Below are 12,397 nucleotides of genomic sequence, written 5' to 3' on the forward strand. Positions count from 1 at the left end.
AGAAAATAGTGAACCAAAACAATATCGCATCTCTAGAGGGACTGTGGAGATTCGTGCCACCATCAAGGACTTGAAAGATGCAGGGGTGGTGCTTCCCACCACATCCCCGTTCAACTCTCTCATTTGGTCTATGCAGAAGACAGATGGATCTTGGAGAATGACAGTGGATTATCATAAGCTTAGCCAAGTGTTGACTCCAGTTGCAGCTACTGCACCACATGCGGTTTCATTGCTTGAGCAAATTAACACATCTCCTGGTACCTGGTATGCAGCTATTGACTTGGTAAATGCCTTTTCTCCATTCCTGTCCATAAGGCCCACCAGAAGCAATTTGCCCTCAGCTGGCAAGGCCAGAAATATACCTTTAATGCCCTACTTCAGGGGTACATCAACTCTCCAACTTTGTGTCGTAATCGTATTTGGAGAGAACTTGACCGCTTTTCACTTTCATTTTGATATCACACTGGTCCATTACATTGATGATATTATGCTGATTGGATCTAGTGAGCAAGAAGTAGCAAACACACTGGGCTTATTGGTGAGACCTTTGCATGCCAGAGGATGGGAAATAAATCCGACTAAAATTCAGGGAACTTCTACTCCATTAAAATTTCTAGGGGCCCAGTGGTGTGGGACCTGTCAAGATATTCCTTCTAAGGTGAAGGATAAATTGCTGCATTTGGCCCCTCCTACAACCAAGAAAGAGGCACAACACCTAGTGGGCCTATTTGGATTTTGGAGGCAACATTCTTCATTTGGGTATGTTACTCTGGCCCACTTATCAAGAGACCCGAAAGCCTGCCAGCTTTGAGTGTGATCCAGAACAGGAGAAGGCTCCTCAACAGGTTCACGCTGCTGTGCAAGCTGCTCTGCCATTTGGGCCACAGGGCCCAGCAGATCCAATGGTGCTTGAGGTGTCAGTGGCAGATAAGAATGCTATTTAGGCCAGGCGCGGTGGCTCAAGCCTGTAATCCCAGCACTTTGGGAGGCCAAGACTGGCGGATCACGAGGTCAGGAGATCGAGACCATCCTGGCTAACACGGTGAAACCCTGTCTCTACTAAAAAATACAAAACTAGCCGGGCGAGGTGGCGGGCACCTGTAGTCCCAGCTACTCGGGAGGCTGAGGCAGGAGAATGGCGTAAACCCGGGAGGCGGAGCTTGCAGTGAGCCGAGATCCGGCCACTGCACTCCAGCCTGGGCGACAGAGCGAGACTCCGTCTCAAAAAAAAAAAAAAAAAAGAATGCTATTTAAAGCCTTTGGCAGGCCCCCATAGGTGAATCACAGTGGAGGTCTCTAGGATTTTGGAGCAAGGCCCTGCCATCTTCTGCAGATAACAACTGTTTTTTTGAGAGATAGCTGTTGGCCTGTTACTGGGCTTGGATGGAAACTGAATGTTTGACTATGGGTCATCAAGTTACCATGTGACCTGAACTGCCCATCATAAACTGGATGCTTTCTGACCCATCTAGCCATAAAGTGGGTCACGCACAGCAGCATTCCATCATCAAATGGAAGTGATATATGTGCGATTAGGCTCAAGCAGGTCCTGAAGACACAAGTAAGTTACATGAGGAAGTGGCTCAAATGCCCATGGTCTCCACTCCTGCCACTCTGCCTTCTTTTCCCCAGCCTGCACTGATGGCTTCATGGGGAGTTCCCTATGATCAGTTGACAGAGGAAGAGAAGACTAGGGCCTGGTTCACAGATGGTTCTGCACAACATGCAGGCACCGCCCCAAAAGTGGACAGCTGCAGCACTACAGTTTCTTTCTAGGACATCCCTGAAGGACAGCAGGGAAGGGAAATCTTCCCAGTGGGCAGAACTTCAAGCAGTGTACCTGGTTGTGCACTTTGCATGGAAGGAGAAATGGCCAGATGTGTGATTATATACTGATTCACGGGCTGTAGCCAGTGGTTTGGCTCGATGTTCAGGGACTTGGAAGAAGCATGATTGGAAAATTGGTGACAAAGAAATTTGGGGAAGAGGTATGTGGATTGACCTCTGAGTAATCAAAAACCATGCTGATATTTGTATCCCATGTGAGTGCTCAACAAAGGCTGACCTCAGCAGAGGAGGATTTTAATAATCAAATGGAGAGGATGACTTATTCTGTGGACACCACTCAGCCTCCTTCCCCAGCCATCCTTGTCATTGCCCAATGAGCCCATGAACAAAGTGGCCATGGTGTCAGGGATGGAGGTTACACATGGGCTCAGCAACATGGAATTCCACTCACCAAGGCTGACCGGGCTACGGCCACTGCTGAGTGCCCAATTTGCCAGCAGCAGAGACCAACACTGAACCCTTGACATGGCACCATTCCTTGGGGTGATCAGCTAGCTGCCTGGTGGCAGGTTGATTATATTGGACCTCTTCCATCATGGAAAGGGCAGAGGTTTGTCCTCACTGGAGTAGACACTTACTCTGGATATGGGCTTGCCTACCTTGCACGCAATGCTTCTGCCAAGACTAACATCTGTGTACACACGAATGCCTTATCCACTGTTGTGGTATTCCACACAGCATTGCCTCTGACCAAGGCACTCACTTTATGGCTAAAAAAGTGTGGCAGTGAGCTTGTGCTTATGAACTTCACTGGTCTTACCATGTCCCCCATCACTGAAGCACCTGGATTGATAGAATGGTGGAATGGCCTTTTGGAGTCACAATTACAACGCCAACTAGGTGACAGTACTTTGCAGGGCTCGGGCAGAGTTGTCCAGAAGGCCGTGTATGCTCTGAATCAGCATCCAATATATGATACCCTTTCTCCCATAGCCAGGATTCACAGGTCCAGGAATCAAGGGGTGGAAGTGGAAGTGGCACCACTCATCATCACCCCTAGTGATGCATTAGCAAAATTCTTGCTTTCTGTTCCTGCTGCATTATGTTCTGCTGACCTAGAGGTCTTAGTTCCAGAGGGAGGAATGCCATCACCAGGAGACACAACCATTCCATTAAACTGGAAGTTAAGATTGCCACCTGGATACTTTGGGTTCCTTCTACCTTTAAGTCAACAGGCTGAGAAGGGAGTTACAGTGTTGGCTAGGGTAGCTGACCTGGACTATCAAGATGAAATCAGTCTACTACTCCACAATGGAGGTAAGGAATAGTATGCATGGAATACAGGAGATCCATTAGGGTGTCTCTTAGTATTACCATGCCCTGTGATTAAGGTCAAAGGGAAACTACAACAGCCCAATCCAGGCAGGACTACAAATGGTCCAGACCCCTCAGGATTGAAGGTTTGGGTCACTCCACCAAGAAAAAAAACCATGACCTACTGAGGTGCTTGCTGAAGGCAAAGGGTATACAGAATGGGGAGTAGAAGAAGAGAGTCATCAATATGAGCTACAACCACGTGTGACCAGCTGCAGAAATGAGGACTGTAATTGTCACAAATATTTCCTCCTTCTTTTGTTAAAAACATGTTTGTGCATTTATGCACTTGTACTAAGAAAACATCTTCATTTTATTTCCTTCTCCTTTATCATGTGACATAAAATTTATTGACTTCATATCAGCATTTAAGTATTATTAACTTTATGTAATGATATTTGGGTTGGGGATTGGTGCATTTCCAGTTGTACGAAGAATAGTTGTGTTATGTGAGGCGTAATAATGACCTTATTATCATCTTTATTTGAAGATTTTTGTATGATCTCAGGAGATGTGTGTGGGTTCAGGTTGACAAGGTTGACTTGTGATACTTAATACTGAGTGTCAACATGATTGGATTGAAGGATAAAAAGTATTGATCCTGGGTGAGTCTGTGAGGGTGTTGCTGAAAGAGATGAACATTTGAGTCAGTGGGCTGGGGAAGGCAGACCCACCCTTAATCTGGTGGGCACCATCTAATCAGCTGATATATATCCTATTAGTTCTGTCCCTCTAGAGAAACCTGACTAATACAATGTCCCTCTCACATTAAAATCTGGAAGAGGACAATCCAGGGCCCGTATGGTGGCTGTTTCCTAGAGTTCTCCACCATACCTAGGGAATGGCTCTCAATTTCTTGCACCAAGAGGGTGGCTGGAACTCTAGCGTTCATACCTACCAGACAGCAGGATGGAGGAAGGGACAAATAAGAAAGGAGGTTAAGAGCCCAGGCCAGCTAAGTTGTAATGGATTTTCCCAAACATTGCTAAAATAAACTTCTGTCTATATGCCATTGGCATGAACCTGTCATAGGTCATCCTAACTATAATGAAGGCTGGGACATACAGTCTATTCCAAGCAGCCATGGGACCTCCTAAAAATCAGGGTCCTGTTGTAAGGGCAAAAGGGGACAATGAAGGCCAGGGAATGCTACAGAGTGAGTCCCTGATGTTTATTCCCCCATTCTATGATTTTCATAAGCAAAGGTTGAGGGAACCTAGAGTTATTGAGTGTGTAGGGGATGTGGAAGTAGGGGAAGTAAGGTGGACTTAGGAGAGGGCAGGGCTGTGAATGGCTGATGGAGGTAGCCTGAAGTGTTTGTAGTTCAACGGTTTATGTCAAGTGCTCACCAAATTTTGTGCTCCCAAGGATTCACATATCTCGTGCCCTATGCAGGGTTTCCTAGGCAAATTGTTTATTATTATGATTGGACAATAATGTTGCTTAGTGCAATAGAACATTNGTCCCCATCACTGAAGCACCTGGATTGATAGAATGGTGGAATGGCCTTTTGGAGTCACAATTACAACGCCAACTAGGTGACAGTACTTTGCAGGGCTCGGGCAGAGTTGTCCAGAAGGCCGTGTATGCTCTGAATCAGCATCCAATATATGATACCCTTTCTCCCATAGCCAGGATTCACAGGTCCAGGAATCAAGGGGTGGAAGTGGAAGTGGCACCACTCATCATCACCCCTAGTGATGCATTAGCAAAATTCTTGCTTTCTGTTCCTGCTGCATTATGTTCTGCTGACCTAGAGGTCTTAGTTCCAGAGGGAGGAATGCCATCACCAGGAGACACAACCATTCCATTAAACTGGAAGTTAAGATTGCCACCTGGATACTTTGGGTTCCTTCTACCTTTAAGTCAACAGGCTGAGAAGGGAGTTACAGTGTTGGCTAGGGTAGCTGACCTGGACTATCAAGATGAAATCAGTCTACTACTCCACAATGGAGGTAAGGAATAGTATGCATGGAATACAGGAGATCCATTAGGGTGTCTCTTAGTATTACCATGCCCTGTGATTAAGGTCAAAGGGAAACTACAACAGCCCAATCCAGGCAGGACTACAAATGGTCCAGACCCCTCAGGATTGAAGGTTTGGGTCACTCCACCAAGAAAAAAAACCATGACCTACTGAGGTGCTTGCTGAAGGCAAAGGGTATACAGAATGGGGAGTAGAAGAAGAGAGTCATCAATATGAGCTACAACCACGTGTGACCAGCTGCAGAAATGAGGACTGTAATTGTCACAAATATTTCCTCCTTCTTTTGTTAAAACATGTTTGTGCATTTATGCACTTGTACTAAGAAAACATCTTCATTTTATTTCCTTCTCCTTTATCATGTGACATAAAATTTATTGACTTCATATCAGCATTTAAGTATTATTAACTTTATGTAATGATATTTGGGTTGGGGATTGGTGCATTTCCAGTTGTACGAAGAATAGTTGTGTTATGTGAGGCGTAATAATGACCTTATTATCATCTTTATTTGAAGATTTTGTATGATCTCAGGAGATGTGTGTGGGTTCAGGTTGACAAGGTTGACTTGTGATACTTAATACTGAGTGTCAACATGATTGGATTGAAGGATAAAAGTATTGATCCTGGGTGAGTCTGTGAGGGTGTTGCTGAAAGAGATGAACATTTGAGTCAGTGGGCTGGGGAAGGCAGACCCACCCTTAATCTGGTGGGCACCATCTAATCAGCTGATATATATCCTATTAGTTCTGTCCCTCTAGAGAAACCTGACTAATACAATGTCCCTCTCACATTAAAATCTGGAAGAGGACAATCCAGGGCCCGTATGGTGGCTGTTTCCTAGAGTTCTCCACCATACCTAGGGAATGGCTCTCAATTTCTTGCACCAAGAGGGTGGCTGGAACTCTAGCGTTCATACCTACCAGACAGCAGGATGGAGGAAGGGACAAATAAGAAAGGAGGTTAAGAGCCCAGGCCAGCTAAGTTGTAATGGATTTTCCCAAACATTGCTAAAATAAACTTCTGTCTATATGCCATTGGCATGAACCTGTCATAGGTCATCCTAACTATAATGAAGGCTGGGACATACAGTCTATTCCAAGCAGCCATGGGACCTCCTAAAATCAGGGTCCTGTTGTAAGGGCAAAAGGGGACAATGAAGGCCAGGGAATGCTACAGAGTGAGTCCCTGATGTTTATTCCCCATTCTATGATTTTCATAAGCAAAGGTTGAGGGAACCTAGAGTTATTGAGTGTGTAGGGGATGTGGAAGTAGGGGAAGTAAGGTGGACTTAGGAGAGGGCAGGGCTGTGAATGGCTGATGGAGGTAGCCTGAAGTGTTTGTAGTTCAACGGTTTATGTCAAGTGCTCACCAAATTTTGTGCTCCCAAGGATTCACATATCTCGTGCCCTATGCAGGGTTTCCTAGGCAAATTGTTTATTATTATGATTGGACAATAATGTTGCTTAGTGCAATAGAACATTATCTGACCCTAGATCCTGTTTTGGGGATAGACGGATTTATGGAAGAAATATTAAAAAAAAAAACAAATTGGGAAAACATATAGGAATATTTGATACTAAGTAGTCAAAACATGCCAAAGATCAAAACTACCTTGCACAAAGCATGAGAAAGCTAATGTGGAAAATAAGAAAGCCAATGTGAAGTGCGGGTGTGTAAAACACCATTTTTTCACTTTGGGACTAATGTGGGCAGCTGTGGACAGTCAGACTGCTTTAGATAATGAACAATGATTATTGAATTGTATGATCAATAATGGCAGCATTTCTTTTTAAATTTAAGACCAGATTATAAAGCACTTGGGTCTTATCTCCATGTACAATGTACAAAGTATGGACAGTTTCCTAGCTGCTAGAGCACATCCCTGGATTTGAGATAGGAATGCATTTAATAGACTAAATCAGTACAGCTTTCTTTTGGAAATTTCAATTTCACTGCAAGCAATTTACATCGAGTCTCAGCTTGAATTCATAGCTCATATCTTGGTTGCTTTGGAGATAGCTTCTCTGTTGGAAAGGCAATTACAATCTGCAGGAGAAGGCTGTCTGCCATTAGTCTCCAGTTTTAAAAGTTGACAGGTGGAGATGGAGATGGGGGTGGGGGTGATTAATAAAGGGCTTTGTCTTTCTAGTCTATGGAAGGAAAGAGATTTAGGTGTCACAATTTCCTGGTCTCCAAAGATTTTCTTTTTTTTTTCCTGAACATTTCAAGCTTTTGACCAAAATGAGAATATGTCTTTTGAAATTAGGGAATTTTGTTACATTGTATATATAAGGACCATGAAATGACAAAGGCAGTCTCTTGAAGTTTTAGTAAGTCGTGGAAAAGAAATCTAGTGAGACTATAAAATTCATCTTTAGCCCCTGGATGTGGATAGCTTTAAAATCTCTACAGAGATTTTTGCTATACTCTTGGTTCTTCTTATGGAAAATGGAACAATACTCTGTTTGTTTGTCCTCAGTGCCATTGTACCACAAAGCAGTCCTAATGTTCATGAGATGGCTTTTCCCCTTAACAGCTAATATGGTGAAATTGTTGTGTCTACAATTAGATCATGGTTCAGCCAAACAAATGTGTATTTTTGAGTGACTTATTCTCTGTGAGGCCCTGACATAGCCCAGAGGCTTATGCATTCAAATCAGAGGCCTGAGTCGAGACCTGCCAGCGTTTTCATCTAATTGACTTGGGCACAGGGACCCTTGATTCCTTCTCCTTTAATCATCACCTTATATTCAAGGCTAAAAGCTGTAATTATTTGAAGTGGCTGAAATTTGAGTGACCCAGATAATTATCTCAGCAAGATGGGCTTAAAGTTTATTGACACAAATGCCAATTTCATTAAAGGTTCGGTACAAAAGGCAAGTCTGTGAGACAGCTGGTTGACTGAGGTGAATTGACAATGAAGAGCACCAAAGACACAAGAATCACCAGGGACTTTGAAGTAATTACCATCAGTTCCATAATACAGTTAGCAGAGGATTATGGGAAGCCAGAAAAACCTTTATGGTGATATTTTGCTTTGCCCATATCGAGGCTAAGCTGCCAAGAATCAGAGGTCTTCTTTCCTCATCATTTCTCAATGACCATGACTCAGACTCCACTTAGGCTACAGGTAGTCAAAAGAAAGGTTGATGAGTCAAAATGAATCAAAACTATAACCTGCTCTAGATTGTGGATAGCAAAAGTTAACATTATGACAATAGTAAAATTTGCACAGATATAGATTTTTTCAGTCTTACCTTATACATCTATACATCTGTTTCTTTTGTGTGTTTAATAGATGACTAAAGTTAGCACAATACCTGCCTGCTATAAAGTTAATTTTTTTTGAACAATTAACATCTGAATTTAAACATTTGCAATTAAGGCCTCAATACTGTATTTTAGAGTTTATTAGTTATCATTAAGTAGTAATAATTCCACATGTAGATTAACCATAGATCACTTTGGGAATTAAACATTTTTGTACCACTTATTAAATGGTACTTCCTACTGTTGGCTAACATGTAGTAGACATGTCATGTTTCCATAAAGAGATTGTAAGCTCTTAGAAGCAGTTGCTTCTAGTAACAATGTCACCACAAACTCAGTGACTTAAACAATGCACATTTATTACCTTACTGTTTCTGTGGGTCAGGAACCCAGGCACGATCTAATTGGGGGCTACACATCAAGGTCTCTCATAAGGCTACAATTAATATGTCAGTCAGGACTGAGGTCTCATCTGAAAGCTTAAATGGAGAAGGATCCAATTCCAAGCTCAAGGATCCAATTCCAAGCTCATAAGTCTTACGTGTTTTTTATTTCCTCCAGTACTTGGCATTATGCTTTGCATGTGTAAGAAGCACTTGTTAAGAACAAATGGGCATTTTGACTTCCATATATAGAAATATGTGGATGGGTAACTAAGTATGAGTGAAGTCACTACCCAGGGATTGATCTCTATGCTGAAGGAAGGGATGGGGATAGAGGTAATAATTTTCTAATCTGGGTGAACTACACCCCAGTTTGTGATAGGGTGTCTGGACAGATTACACCTCTGGGTGAAAAAGTCTAAATAACAATGATAACAGCTCCTACTTATTGAGCAACTAACGTGCCAGATACTGTGCTGAGCAGATGAGAATGCAGAGGCCTAAGGGGGTTAAGCATCTTGCCTGAGAGTCATAAAGCTAGTAAATGGTAGTAAATGGCAGAGCTGGGAACCTTATTCTATTAATGTCAAAGTGCATGTTCCCAACCACTATGCTTTATGCCCTCTGATAGATGGCCCTTTGGGTAGGGCACAGAGCAATTTAGCTCTGTGGGGAGTGAGGTATGGTGCTGCCTTAATCTCACAGTTCTTTTGTCCAAGAGAACTGTTAAGAAAGGATAAAAACTCTCACAGCAAGGTACTATTTAAATTGCTTTCCTTTTTATGTGGGCTAGTTTTAACAGCAAACAAGCCATAAATCAATGCCTAACCTGTGGCACAGCTTAGCAGTTAGGGTTGGGGAGAGGAGACAATGATCACTCACAGTCAGTAGCAGTGTCTGGAGATGGGCAGTGAGGCTGGTCTTCTAGAGTGGGTGGTCAGCAGAGCAGGATGCCATGGAGCAGAGCAGGAAGCCAGTGACAAACATGCAAGCTGAGGCTGTGTTCCTTGTCAGCTGTCCCCTTGGCTTCCAGCCAGGGCAGGATTTTCTCCTCCAAGTCAGGTTATTATGCCCTTGTGGTTTGGGGGCTTCAAGGTCTCAAACCATTAACATCATAATCATATCACTCTCAGCAGATTTCTGTCCAGCATCCTGCATGACTTACCGTGAACACAAATAAGAAACACACTTACTAGTCAGGATAAGCCAGCTACCAGCCAGCCTAACTAGTAAAAATAACCAAACAATTTGATATTTCTATATACTGCACCCAGATATGCACAAACATATGCCCTTAAATACTAAGGCATTAGTATTAGTATTCTTGGCACTAAGGAAGTAACAATCATGATGGAGTGAATTATCACGGGAAGGAGCAAGGTCATTGTTCCTCCAGGATTTTTCAGACCCAGCATTTACTATATGTCCTTCTGATGGTTGCTCTTTCTCTATTATTGGTATACTCTAGAATATTTGATGGGTTCTTGAAACTTCTTAAACTGTGCTAGGATGTGTCACTCACGGGCCAAAAGTGCTCCACCTCATCCCAAATTTCCAACTCCTCTTTCTCTCTTGACAGATGCTGCCATCCTACACCTCCCCAGCTGAGTACCACTGGGTGCAGGGACATGGGACACAGACTTATTATCCCTTTTCTGAGTGTCACTGTCCATAGACATCCTACAAATATCTGGGCTTGTCAATGCTATATGGCTAGAACCAAGTACTAAATTGTGGGTGTGCATAAGGGAAGGAATGACTGGGCATGCCCAGACAGGCCAAAGAGTCAGTATTGAGACAAAGTGATTTATAGAAGAGAACCTGGGAATATAAAAAAGCGACAGTTGAAACAGAAGGAAAACATGAAAAACTGTCTTTATGGTGCTTCTTAAACTTTGCTGCACATTAGAATCATCTGTCATTGTGAAAAATTCTAATATCTAGGCCACAGCTCCAACTAATCAAATCAGAATCTCTGGTGATAGAATCCTGGCAAAAATATTCTTTAAATCCTCAAGTCTCCTACACTGATGACCTAACAGAAGAGAAGTCTCACCCATATTTAGATGTAAAAACTATGTTAATTAATATCTATCACTGCATAACAATGTTATCACAAACTCAGCAGTTTAAACAACACACATTTATTATCTCGCAGTTTCTGTGGGTCAGGGATCCAGGCAGGACTTAATTGGGAGCGGTGCTTCAAGGTCTTTCCTGAGGCTGCAATCAATGTGTCAACCAGGGCTGAGGTCTCATCTGAAAGCTGAATGGTAAGGATCCACCTCTAAGCTCACATGGTTGTTGGCAGGATTCAGTTTCCTGTGCCTGTTGGACTGTGGGCCCCACTTTTTTTACTGACTGTTGGCTGGAGGCCGCCCTCAGTTCCTGTCTATGTGGGCCTCCCAGTGGTCACTTGTTCATCAAAACAAGCAAGCTGAGAAGGTAATAAAGAGAGTCTGCTTTAGCAAGATGGAAGTTATTATAGAGTCTAACTGCCAAAGTGACATCCCATCTCCTTTCCTATATTCTGCTGGTTAGAAGCAAGTTATAGGTTCTGCCCTCCCTTAGGCAGGGGGATAACACAGAGGTGTGAATACCAGGAATTGGGGATAATTGTGGGCTATTTTAGAATCTGTTCAACACAGATACTATGTAACACAGTCTCTACTATTCTATGCACAATGTCTGGCAGTCAATAAAAAAGTTCTAAGGACACAAAAAGGAGAGGAAAAAAACCAAATGATAGTCAATACGTGAAGCAATCAACAGAACAAGTTTCAGAGATGATCCCAATGTTGGTGCTAATAGAGAGAAAGTTATTAGTAGACAGGCTTATTAGTAGAATCACCACAGTTATGGTGACTCCATGAACTTGAAGATAGAGCAATAAGAACTATCCATACTGAAATAGAAATAAGAAAGGAGTGAAGAGTAAAAAGAACACAACATCCAAGATCTGTGGGGCAACATCAAATGGAAGCTCAGAGAACTCCAAGCGTGCACGTGCACACACACACAGACACACACACATACACACACACATGACTTCTTATATCAAAACTGCTGAAAATCAAAGGTAAAGATAAAATATTGAGGACGGCCAGAGAAAAAATACACTTTACAGATGAGGAGCAGTGATAAGAAATATAGCAGAGTAGAAATGATGTGAACCAGAAGACAAAGGTGTGACATCTTAAGGAATTTTTTTAAAAAGCTGTTAGGCCAGGATTTTTTACCCAGAGAAAATACTTTCAATAGGTGAAGATGAAGTAAAAACTTTTTCAGAAAAAAGAAAATAATGCATTGCCAGAATTGTATTACAAAGAAGTTCTGTAAGCATAAGAATATGAGACCATTCAGGAACTTAGAGTCACACAAAGAAATTAAGAACTCCAGAAATGGTAAAAATGAAGATAACTATAAAAGGCATTTTTTCTTATTTTTCATTGTTATAAAATATTTCTTGCTCCCTAAAGAAAAGGTTGTGACTTGTATTATGAGGTTTATACCACATGAAAATAAAATCACAGCACAAAATGTGGGAGGGAAGAATTGGTAGTATATTATTACAAAGTTTTTTTTTTTTTTTTTT

General features: G+C 42.4%; 1 long non-coding RNA gene across 1 annotated transcript in view; it reads left to right on the top strand.

Moving 5' to 3' along the window:
• Positions 1 to 12,397, top strand: part of LOC108541136 (uncharacterized) — a 23,489-nt gene that overhangs the window by 6,234 nt on the left and 4,858 nt on the right. Inside the window, exon 2 of the long non-coding RNA XR_001888872.1 lies at positions 10,961 to 11,075. This is a non-coding gene — a long non-coding RNA (uncharacterized LOC108541136). The remainder of the gene's footprint in view (positions 1 to 10,960; positions 11,076 to 12,397) is intronic.

This window comes from Rhinopithecus bieti, unplaced genomic scaffold, assembly GCF_001698545.2.
Source record: "Rhinopithecus bieti isolate Rb0 unplaced genomic scaffold, ASM169854v2 scaffold_18354, whole genome shotgun sequence".
Lineage (NCBI taxonomy): Eukaryota > Metazoa > Chordata > Mammalia > Primates > Cercopithecidae > Rhinopithecus > Rhinopithecus bieti.